Below are 12487 nucleotides of genomic sequence, written 5' to 3' on the forward strand. Positions count from 1 at the left end.
TAAAAACTGACATAAAAGCACATGAGCTTGTTGAGAACCAACAATCTCATCAGATATTATTTTAACAGAGCTGAACAAATACAAATGTACCTGCATCAGCTGCAAATAACGTATCTACTCATACGCTCTTTAGCTCTTATTCCCATTGTATTATTGTTGGACTATTTTTTATCAACGTCTGGCTAAGGGACTGCCCATGAAGCCTTTCAGCTAACGATCACTTCAATATCAGGTAACTTACTGATTATTTAGTCTATAAAGCAATTTGTTGTTTGGCCTATAAATTATCAGAAAGTAGTGGAAAATGCCACCAACATCAAATTTCCAAGCATGGATAGAACATTAAATAAAAAAAATGTCTTTGATTGGATAATCAAAACTGATTATTTGACTTTTCATTTCAGCTCTAATAGAATATAATAGATTAAAATCAGAGAGAAATGACGAAATTCTAAACTGTGGATGCAAGTGATGTGCTCCCCGACACTTTGACCCTGAAAGCAGTTCCTGATGGACAGGGAGCATCGGTCTTTCAGTCGCTCCTGCCACTCTCAGCTCGGCTCTGCGTCGTCCTCTCAGTTTGTTCCCACACATTCTTTCCTTCACAGGAAGGAGATGACCCTGCAGGTCTGCTCTCAGCTGCATCATGTTAGATTCATGAAGCCAGCGGCGTCACATCCCCACAAAGGTTTTGCTGAATCGTCCGACGCTCTCACACAACACAACGATATTTCTACACTGCACGAAACCAAATGGTAGTTCTGCTGAGTTAAAAAAACCCCCAGAGATTTCCTACCCAGACATCTTTTGTCTTTCTGTCTGTCTGTTCTCCGATTTTCTCAATATCCGCTCATCCAATTGACGTCAAACTTGGCGGGTGTGCTGCTGAGGACCCTGGGAAGTCTAGTGGGACTGTGAAGTGTTTTGAAAGTGTGAGACGCCAACCATAACCCCTGACTTATTTTAAACTGCACCTGCTGTGATGTGACTTTGATGATGTTTTAATTAAAGCTAGTGTTTAATGTTAATACCCATTCAAAATGTGCCTGGGGTAATGAAATAAATTTATAAATTCACATAGCTACATTGACGCACTGTGGTGTCCCTGTGATCGCACCCCGGCATCACCAGTCATCATCAGTAACCTCACAGTGACTGCTATTTAAAGTTAATGGGGGAACCACTCATCCACTTCACGGTCCTCACTGCACTTCCCAAGGCCCTAAGCAATACAACCAGCAAGTTGAACGGCGATTGGATGAGCGGGGATCAAGAACATCAACAGACAGAGTCATGGCAAACAGGAACGTTTTCAGCATTGATTTAAAAGAACTACGATTTTCAGCAGACCTGAAGTTTTCTCGGTGCTTGTTCCACAAATGCGGAGCATAGAAACTGAACGCTGCCTCTCCATGTTCAGTTTTGACTCTGGGGACAGAAAGCGGACCTGTTCCAGACGACCTGAGGGGTCCGGACGGTTCGTAACGTAGCAGTAGATCAGAAATATATTTTGGTCCTCAACTATCCAGTGCTTTATAAACCAACAGCAGGATTTTGAAGTCAATTATTTTACAGACAGGGAGCCAGTGTAATGATGTCAGAACTGGATGTGATCAGACAGACGACAGACAAACGATAGACAGATGGATTTCTGTACTTATTAGCAGGAAGTGTAACTCTACAAATGACAAGATATGTCAAATATCCGTGAGACCAAAAAACATGTTTGTCTGTGTTTGTGTGTGCGTGTGTGTGTTTGGGGGGTGGGTGGGTGGGGGGGGGGGTCGAAGCTATTAATTCAGACAGTTAGCCAACCCGTAACCAAGCAAAACTGAAAACAGCTGTCTTCCGACTCATCCCTCAATCCCGCTCGCTTTTCCCTCACGCACACAGCATGTCAAGGTTGGGAGAGATTTATTATGTTGCTCAGTAGAATTCACTGAAACAGTGTGAGGTGGCATTTCCTCCGGGGTCTGTCTCCGTTTCTGTACAACTAGTCATCACTTCGGAAGTTTTTTTCTACAGAGCTAGTGCCATTAATTACACACTGAACACTGAACATAGAATCAGCAAAACGTGGTAGGCTCTATATTTGAGCTCTATATTTGAACAAAATATAGGGGCCATTATGTTAGATTTCTTTTCCCTTGAATGATCAATCTATTTTTGTTGCTTTGGCAGAATAAAGAGCTTAAAAGAGATATGCTGTGGTTCTTCAGTTTCATTAATCAGTAATGTTTTTTCCTTATCACAACCAACACACTAGTTTGTTCTGCATTTCACTAAACCTCCGCGTTCCTGTACAATCTGTGCCTCGATATGACACGAGTATCTTGTCAGTATCAAGCACTTCTTCTCCGAACCCATGATTCACACATGTCCAGTCAGGTTATTCCTATTTGAAAACCAAACAATAATCCTTATGTGACACAACAAACTGATGTGTCAAACATAGAGGAAATTCTTACTATGGGGCCTGCTTTTAATTCGACATAAACATTTTATCGTGCAGCGTTTATCTTTGAGCACTTTATCACACATAATGGAAAACTGTTGATAAGGTATCAGTGCATGCTTTTATGTTCTTGGGCTAACACTCTCCAAACACATAGAGAAGGTGAGGCCTCACACAACCACATACACACACACACAGACGTATATACATGCATTCACAGAGTCCAATTTGGCACTTGCGAGTCTTGCGAGAGATGGTTGTTAATGTGTCCATTAGCTGGCATGATTGGCAATGTTTCACAGCCAAAGGGATGCATTCAAATGTAGCGTGGAGAAAAGATGTGCCAAAAGAAAAAGGACCCAGAGGAACCAGGGTGGGTAAAACAAGAGAGGAAACGAGGAAGAACGAAAGAAAGGGGGAAGAGAGTTCGTGTTCAATTTCCTCCACTGGAGAAATTCTCAAGGCCTGAAACTCCATCCTGGGTTCCACTGGCCAGGCGGGCCTCGTTTGCATGGGAGCCCATTTCCTGTGAGTGATTAGCAGAAGGGAGAGTGTGTGTATGTGAGTGTGTGTCTGTGTGTGTGTGTCTGTGTGTGCGCACACTAAGGGCTGAAGTTCAGAGAGGTCTGGGGTTGTTTTGTCTGCTTGGGGAGGAAAGGAATGCCCAAATCAAACAGAGTGAACAGGATGCCTAGAGAGAGGGGGGGTAGACAGAGCGAGAGAGAGAGAGAGAGAGAGAGAGAGAGAGAGAGAGAGAGAGAGAGAGAACAAGGAAAAGAGACAGAAACAGAGAGAACAAGCAGATAGACAGAGAACGACAGCAACAGGAAGCAGAGCTCCAAAAAGTAGCAGACAGAAGGAGCTGACAAAAGAAAGGCGGAGCGAGAACGCCAGAGAGGAAGAGAGGAACTGAGCAAGTGGCTGTATTTTCATTTGCTGTGAACAGCATTCCTCCTGCTGCGATTTGCATTCCAGCAGAGCGGCAAGGTGGAGTAAGAATGTATCATGGAAAACCATCCACCTCTTAAACTTCTCCGTGAACCTGCAGAACCTGTCCTAATATCTAATGACTTACAGCCCTGCAGCCATCCCTGTTCCACAAAAACATCTGAGGCTCTCACACACTCCTGCTGACTATGCAGAGAGAGGAGTGCGGACTATTATTCCTTTATACAATAAAAGCAAAACGATAACTGGCAATGTCACAGGACTCCCCTGTAGGGTTCTCCTTATAAGGCTGCTTAACAATATAGAAACCTCAACTGGGCAAAATGTGAAGAGTCTTTAAACGTCAAATCCACTTAACCAGAAAAAGTCCAGAGCAGATTTCACGGTTCCAAAAATCTGCTCTGGACTGAGATCATTCACATTTATTTCAAAGTATATATTTCTTTCTGAACATTAAGTGTGTGTCAAGCCTCATGGCAACTGCCTTGGGCCTCATTTATTTGTCCTTTACTTTTATTTATGTATACATATGCGAGTTTATATTTACTTTGAATGTATCCAATCACATGCATTTTTTTAGCAGATGATATAACTGTGTACGCACTGGGAGTGTGATATTCAGACATTACTGCACCTGGAAAGGATTAAAAACGGGGTTGCCACTAATAATTTTGTACTGAATACGAGGAAAACAAATGCTACCACATCCCTGCTTACAGCCCATGGCAGATGAGCACAGACTGTTACGTGTGCAGCTTGTTGCCTGTCTGGGACATCACGTATAAGCTGGGTAGGATTGTTAGCTGTTGGTAATTAAATATTTACCCACAAAGATGTTAAGACCTTTTTGCTAATTGGAAGCCAAATTAATTATATTTCACTAAATTGAATTATTTATTTAACACAAGAGCAGGTCATACAAGCTGTAAAATTTCAGGTGGGATGGTGTTCAAGGTAGAGGTTGGTGTTTAAACCGCAAAAGGTCCCGAAGAGAAAATAGAAATGAGATATATTTCTGTCTCTTTTCACTCAGTTCAAAAGCACAGCTGCTTGTGGAGAAAACCTTCAAACAGCATTGAGACCTTCATGTTGGTAATAAAAACTGAAGAAAACACAGTTAAGGTGTTAAATAAAAAACAAATACAACGAATAATCTATATTTCTGATCAAACGTATCCTGAAATGGGTGTGGATGTCTTGTGGGGATTCACACTCAATGTAATTGGTATTTATAAAATCTGGTTGCAGTTAACGACATTAAAGACGAAAAAACTTTATTCTGGGTGTTCTCATTTCCCAGCAGTTTCAAAGTTCAGCTCCCAAACACGTCCTTGTGCTGCGTGTGTGTGAGCCGGACTCTGCCCATGCGGGAGTGAGCCATTCCTTAACTGGCAGAGCAGAATTGATAGGCCGCTATTGTTTCCTTTTAAGGTCAATTGTGCCTCGAATGCCTGGCATGGCCGGGAGTGCAGAAACAGCTGGCTGGCAGGAGAGATAAAACACTAATTTAACTGCATTCCTCAGTGCGAGTCCACACCTAGAGAGAGAAAGTAGCAGGGAGGCAGACTGAGCGAGAGAGAGAGCGGGCGAGAGTCTTTAAAGACAAGCAGGGAGAGAGACCAAGTGGGTGGGCGAGAGTTGATCTCTGCCACGGGCATGAAGCTCTGCTGTACCCTTGTTTGACCAGACAGTCAAAACAGTCATAACACATCAGCACATGCGGTAGACCTGTTTGTCAAGGACACAAGATGAGGGTATACATACACATACAGTATATATACATACACCCCTGCCCACAATGAGACCTCAACTTTTCATAGGGTGACAACCCGTACTGTGTAATTCTTCCCACGGCCGCAGGTTCAAGTCTGCTTTCTCAGCCAATAAGTTTTCGCCTGGGCAGCATACTCACTGTGTGTAACTCTGAGTGAAGGCATCAGCTAAATGTCCAAAATGAAATGTTTTAAGTATTGCGCTCCAGTGGGAAGGAGAAGGGAGGAGGGCGGGGGGGGCCCGGATGGCCAGACTGGCTTAGCTTCACAAATAAACCCAGACAGGGGGAGAAAGAGAGGGAGCCGGCTGAGGGTTGGATCATAAAATATGCCTGGTATTCCACAATGTTCCATAGTGCACAAATGAGCCACTCAGGGACTTAGGAGTGTTATGGGATTCTTGCGAGGCCCGTATGTTCTAAAATGTGTCCACACACACACACAAAAAATGATGCAGGGATGAGTGCACTTCGTCGTCTTTCTGCCCACACACACACACACACACACACACACACACACACACACACACACACACACACACACACACACACACACACACACACACACACACACACACACACACACACACACACACACACACACACACACAGTGATTGAGACAGACATTCAGGTAGAAGGGACAGTGATGAGTTATCACTACCCATCACCACTGACTCAGAAAGCAAAGACTTTAGTGGGTAAGAGTCTCTAAATCAAAACAATAACAAAAGACTTTGTTTGTCGTCTTTAAAGAAGAATTGTTACATATGATATCTTTAATATATTCTTTACTATAAACACTTAAGTAACTAAAAGGTGTCTTTTGAATTTTAACCATAAAGTGGCGCAGAGAGAGGCAGATTAAAGAAGGACGGATGAAGGGATGACCGGAGGGAAGCTGATGACTTACTCATTGTCTCAGTCGCTGAGTCTAGTCTCCACTCTAAGCAAACAGGGGAGCATGTGTGTAAGCAGAACAATTTTTAAGACCAATTAATTGTTCCAAGTCATTTATCAAGCAAAGGCTCAAACATACTTTGGTTTTATGTGGAAATTTTTCTTCTTTTCTCTCTTTGATAACACCGTCAATTAAATATGTTTTGGACCATTTTTCAAACAAAGAAAGCAATTTTATGTAGAGTTGTAATGATCCGTCAGAAAATACAGCTTTGAAGTTTGAGTCCAGAGTTGTAAAAAATGTGAAGCAATTGATCATTTTATGAAAAATTAAAATGAATTGCTAATCTTGGTCTTACATAATATTAACTGCTGGTGAAACAAAAGCAATCATATCAAAATAATTACATCAGAATGAATAATAATGAAAAGAATGAATAATTGCAGCTCTGATTCAAAGAAATCACATCAGACTGTGGACATGTCCAAGCATTTCTCAGTATTTTTACACAACCAAGACAACTAACTAATCAATTCAATTAACCATTAGCGAGGCAACTGGGAAAACTAAACAATTTCTGGCAACGACAGATGGGGACTCTAGTTGCATGTCTTCCCAACTCCCCTCCACTCCCCTGGTTTCCTGTCTGTCTTTAAATACCATGAGATGTCCAATAAAAGCGAGAAATGCAAAAAAGATTAGTTGCAGCTCTGCTCGGTTGATTTTTTTTTCTTCTTCATTTGCTACTACTACATAAAACCTTGGACATAAAAGGGTTTCATGTCTCTTAAAAGTAGAATCTGTGCTCCAGCCAGAATGTTTTTATTGCCTTGCCATGGCTCGCATTGTGCCGCTTCACTTCCCCTGGTCGAGACAGTTAGCACGGGAAGGAGCTCCAGAAAAGCAACGTTGGCATGGAGGGGAAAACCAGCCGACCCAGCCCTCAGCTGCCCTTTATAAAATGCAGCAGTGCAGAGATTTCCTCCACAATAAAAACCAAAGCAGAGAGAAGAGGGGGGAAAAAAGTAGAGAGGAGGGGAAAGAGGCTGAAAATAGCCAAACAGTCGGGGGTCTGCATGCATCAGCACCACAATGATGAAAGCTCCTAAAAGCAGACTTGCTAACACATGGATGGTCGGACAAATAGGAAGGGATGCCTGTGGGTCGTGCACGCCAAAGCTGAGACAAGATGATTAAACTTTATTGCATTACCAAAACTATTAGAATTTTTTCGAAAGAGGAACAAAACAAGAGAGTTGAGGAGAAACAGAGCACAGAAGACAAAATACAGAGGATGATAGAAACAGTAGAGAAAGGGGGGGGGGGGGGGGGGGAGCAATCGCGAGGTTGCCGTGGCGTCCGAACATTCCTCTCCCTGAGAACATGTATATTTTCTGATCACAAGAAAAATAATCTGCAGGAGGAATTTTATTTTGAGAGCCGCCCCTGTAGATCCCAGGCTCAGAGCGAGACAGACGGGCGTGTGTGGGTGAGTTCTTCGGTCTGTGTGGAGCTTTTCATACAGTAGAGGTGGAAGTAGAAGAGCAACTCTACTCCCTGTGCCAGGCACATCATTTGCCAAGGAGGAGCACGTGAGGATCCAAATCCGGAGCGTTCAAGAAGTCACACATGATCAAATGGGCAAACATCCGCACCCACACTGTGCAACCACAGCTACACTGTGCAACAACGAATTTGGCTTCTGAACACCACTTGTTGTAAATGTTCAGTGATTTTATCTTTTTTTAATCTTTCTCACCTTCTCAGTCTGTTCCTTCATTTTTTAAACTCAGCTTTCTTTCCTCTCCTTGTTGAACCGAGAGAAAAAAGGAAATAACAAAGGAGGAGCTCGGTAATAAAGATGAAAGCGGGAGATTGACATTCACGAGAGCTGCCCTGAGCCTACAAAGCCCGAATTACTTAAAGTCAGATTGTGTGAAAAGATACTGATTTACCTCCCTCTTTGTATTCTCGCCCTTCTTCTTCTCTCAATGAACACGACAGATACATCTCAGCCTGTGATCATTATAAAAGTCATGTTTTACAGGTGGCCTGCTGCTTCTCGTTCCCTCTCTCTCCCTCCGAGCATTTTACACTCCACCGTTTTCCACTCGGCTCTCTCCCTCTCACCCACTCACGACTTCAGAGCAGAGTCTCGCTGTTTGAGGAATCTGATACACAAATAGAGCCGGTATGGAACAAGTTAAAGGGGACAGGGCAACATATGAATATTTCAAACAGGATTGTGAAGCATTCGGAGAATGGTAGGGGATGCGAAATGGAACAAAATGTTGAAGTACTACCCTACTAACCCTACACTTCTAATAACACTAAACATGTTAAATATGGTTAATATGTAGCTAAAGCAGCACTATTGCTTCACAGCAAGAAGGTTCCTGGTTCGAATCTCAGCTTGGGGCCTTTCTGTGTGGAGTTTGATTGCTCTCCTTGTGTCTGTGTGGGTTTTCTCCAGGTTTTCCGGCTTCCTCCCACAGTTCAAACACTGGTTTTTGATTGGAGACTATAAATTGACTGTATGTGTGAATGTAATACGTAAATGGTTGTTTCTATCTGTATGTTGGCCCTGCAACATGCTAGCAACCTGTCCAGGGTTTACCTGGGCTCTCATCCAAATATCATCTGGGATTGGATCCAGTCTCAACGCCTCCCGTGAAAGGATAAGTGGTATAAATAATAGATGGAGATCAAGCTTAAAGTTGTCACACGGGTGACAACATAACCTTGTTGGCAGACATCATGTAAGACTACAGGATTAAAAACAGGGAACAACGCCAGTGTCGATAAGCTGTAAACAAATACACAGATTTCCACAGCACAATTTTAACATCAGGTCCCGCCTCCTGCTTGCACTACCCAGGTGCCACCACTTGGTTGAATGTTACAGAAATTTCCCTTTTGTTGTGAATGCATCGGATCAACACTATTTCCAGCGAGCTCATGTCTGAAAACAGCATATAACACTTTCAGGGACAATGATTTAAATCTGGGCCTGTTAAATAGGCAACTGTACACTCTGCATCCAATGGGCCTTCAACACTGACACGACTGACCTCATGCTGAACCCTACCTCTGCTGAGCCCTGGACCGGTGCTGCCACACCGCACTTCTGCCAACAACAGACACATCAGTCAGTAGCCATCCTACTGCAAAGAACTGTGACTAAAACATCATGAATTCCCGGGGAGAGAGCTGTAACTATAATGCCACAGACGAGGGCTTGAAAGAGACATATTACAGCTCTCAGCACATAAACACTCATCAAATTGCAGTGATGGTACCCAAAACACACAAACCCTGCTGCTGGGTGAAAGACTTTGGTTCAAACGTTTAGCCTTTTAAGGATATTGCTGAGGTTATAGACTTGGTGCGGAGGAGTTCAACATCTGTAGGTGGCATGAGGTGGTATTTTTATATCTTTTTACCACCTGTTTTAGCGTCATCTTAGCTTTGGCTTGGTATGAGTAGTCTGCGCCATCTTCCACCACCGGCATCATGAGACTGATAGGAAGTAGAGCGTGATGTTCACCTTTCCTCCCCTCCCTTGATCGCTGTCTGTCTGGCTGCTCAGCCACATCTCCAGGAGGAGGAATGCATTTTGAACCAGACTGCAATGGCTCCTGAAATATGCCAAATATGCCCCTGACCCCCCTCCTCTCCAGAGGACGTAGGCCTGCTTGCTAACCCACCATCCTTCCTTTCTCTCCCCCCCCCCAGCCCACAGCATTCCTGCACTGTACACAACACTGAACATACACATATACTCACTATAATCACAGATGACCCACTCGCATAGAAAATGTTAAGGTCATTAATAACACAAGTTTCCACCCAGATGACCCAGACATGCCTTTTAAGGGTAAGCGGTTCAGATTTCCCTTTTCATAAACTTCCAAAAATACTCCTGCACGAGGCAGTAGGAGGAGGAGGAGGAGGAGTGACGGGAACAAAAAAAGAGGAGGGGGACACCTCTTTAGCATGGCAAAAAGAGAGGGAGAGCGTGAGTGAGACAAGATAACAATCAGAAGGAGAGAGAGAGGGAAATATTGGGCGTTTGAGGAGGAGAACACCTACGAAAATAAGAGTGTGGGTGAGGAATTTACAAGAAATGTCTTAACTTTAGCTCTCCCTTGTTAAAATGCCTTAGTTCCTTTCTCCTCTCCCTCCCTCTCCCTCTCACTGACTAGCTGTGCCTCCTACATGCTTTTGAAGTTATGTTTCCTTTGCACTTCTTTCCTCTCCTCTTCCAGGGTCGACGAGGTAGCCATTTTTTCAGGAGCCTGAACAGTGCAGGAAACAAAACAGGCACACAAGGGAACTTCTGTAAAACAACTTGTTGGAACCTCACAGAAAATTCCACACAAGAACCAGTTGGGAAAAACAGGGAAAACCAAAAAGTGGAAACTCTGAAACTGAAAGCATGCAAAACACAAACACAGTGGAAGAGTGACCCACATTATTAGTCAGCGTGGTCCAAACTCCTGCCATGTGGGGGGGCTGTCCTGGCCCGGCTGCAGCTTAAACATTACAGGACTGACTACCTGCAGCTATCAGGAAATATCAAACAGAGGCAAACACAAACTGGGCAGGAGGGTTTGGCTAAAAAAAACTGGCACTCAGCATGGAGGGCAGGGAGTGTGAGACAAAGAGACAACTTTAAGTAAAGATAGAAGAAGTCCTGATTCCCAGGCAAGAACCTCAAAACACATTAAATGCTGTCGCGATGAAGATATTTGCCCCTATTGCATCCACTTGAGGATAATGTTATTGTTTGGAAGAGCAAGATAAAAAGACACATGTGAGATTTCAATGGAGAATTCAGCCTGAAGAATAAACTTTAGCTGCTTTCATGCATTTAAGTCCGGACATTTTCCTGAAATCTTCTGGAGGGGCTGTATGTGAGAACGCAAATGTCCAAATCAGTTGCTCTGGACAATTTCAGCAACTTTTCCTGCCACCCCACAAGTGAAAACACTCAACCGATGTCAAACAGGAATCTCCTAATGGAAAAGAGGTGCCAGGGACGATGTCAACTTGGAAAGACAAAAGAAATTCTAGAGCTTTTGGTGATAAGGGCCGACGCCAGTGTCAATGTGCTGTAAACAAAAACATGTGATCTCTGCAGCAGAATCTATACGTCATGCCCTGCCTCCTGTAAGCGCGTCCCAGATGCCATCCCTTGTCTGGATACTCCAGGCATTTTTCACGTTTTACTGTGAACAAATCTAACTCAGACAATTTCCTACTGTGTTCTCCATATGTGAAAGTCCTCTATCAAAAGTACACCAAATAATAAAGGACATTCTGACGCAGCATCTGCAGACTTGACGTCTTAACCTCTTAGGTCTCTGTCTGTTCCCAAGTGATAAGGAAGTGGTGGACCGTTGGGACGCCTAAACGAAGACCAGATGAGGACTTTTCTTTTCCTCTTCGGTTACATGCCACATGTGAAAACCTTCACATGTTCAACAGCAGGGTAGCTGCCCGGTTGTGGGGACTGCAGGGGAGCGATGGGTGTTCATAAATAAAGATTCCTGAATTATGGCACTGGGAGGCGCTTTTGGAAGTCTGGTACGAGTCAGCACAACAACCTGCGGATGATTCCTGGGGATCATTGAAGACACCTGTTTGTCACAGACCATGACCATTATCAGGATACTGCTCACGTCCCAGTGTTCTTTTAACCACAGCTGAATACATGATGAAAACATATCAGATAGCATAATATCAATGGTTCTATATACAGAGGCGTTTTCAATCCATTTGAGATTAACTCTTCAAAACAACAAAGTGTTCAGAGAGTGAGGGGGTCTAAAAGTCTCTGAAGCTTGTCCTCTTTGTTTATAGACTGTGGATTTCAGGGGGATTTACAATCATAACAGCGACAGTACAATTATATCTCACCATTGAGCTGCGAGGGTTTATTCATAATTACAAATGAAAGACAAAGTTCCTCTGCTGGTGGTTAGCTGCCTTATCACACCTATGACAATACAAGGAAATGGAGACGTGTCAGAGTAAAGTTTCTGTGAATGATTCTCAAACTCGATGGCTTATTGTTGTCAGGCTCTCGGTGGCAGAGCTGTGAAACGTACGGTAGAAATGATTAACCACGGATTTTACTTCTGACCACAGGTTTGTACGAACTTTATTATTCTGCAACAGCATGATTTGCAAGAAAAATTCCATTTGATAATCATCTGTTTGCTTGATAATCATAGTTATTCAATAAAATATATTACAGATCAGTAAATAGCAGACCTGTCAGTTTAGTTAATAAAAGTTAGATTCATACAATCTTTCTAAGATCCTAATCATTTTAAAACCAGTTACAAAGTACAAGCTAATAGCCAGAGGTGTACAAGAAATGCGGATATTGTTGAAATTAAAGAAAAT

At 43.2% G+C, this 12487-nt stretch overlaps 1 protein-coding gene across 2 annotated transcripts in view; it reads right to left on the reverse strand.

Moving 5' to 3' along the window:
- Positions 1–12487, reverse strand: part of luzp1 (leucine zipper protein 1) — a 46479-nt gene that overhangs the window by 27300 nt on the left and 6692 nt on the right. The window lies entirely within an intron of this gene.

This window comes from Hippoglossus hippoglossus, chromosome 22 (assembly GCF_009819705.1).
Source record: "Hippoglossus hippoglossus isolate fHipHip1 chromosome 22, fHipHip1.pri, whole genome shotgun sequence".
NCBI lineage: Eukaryota > Metazoa > Chordata > Actinopteri > Pleuronectiformes > Pleuronectidae > Hippoglossus > Hippoglossus hippoglossus.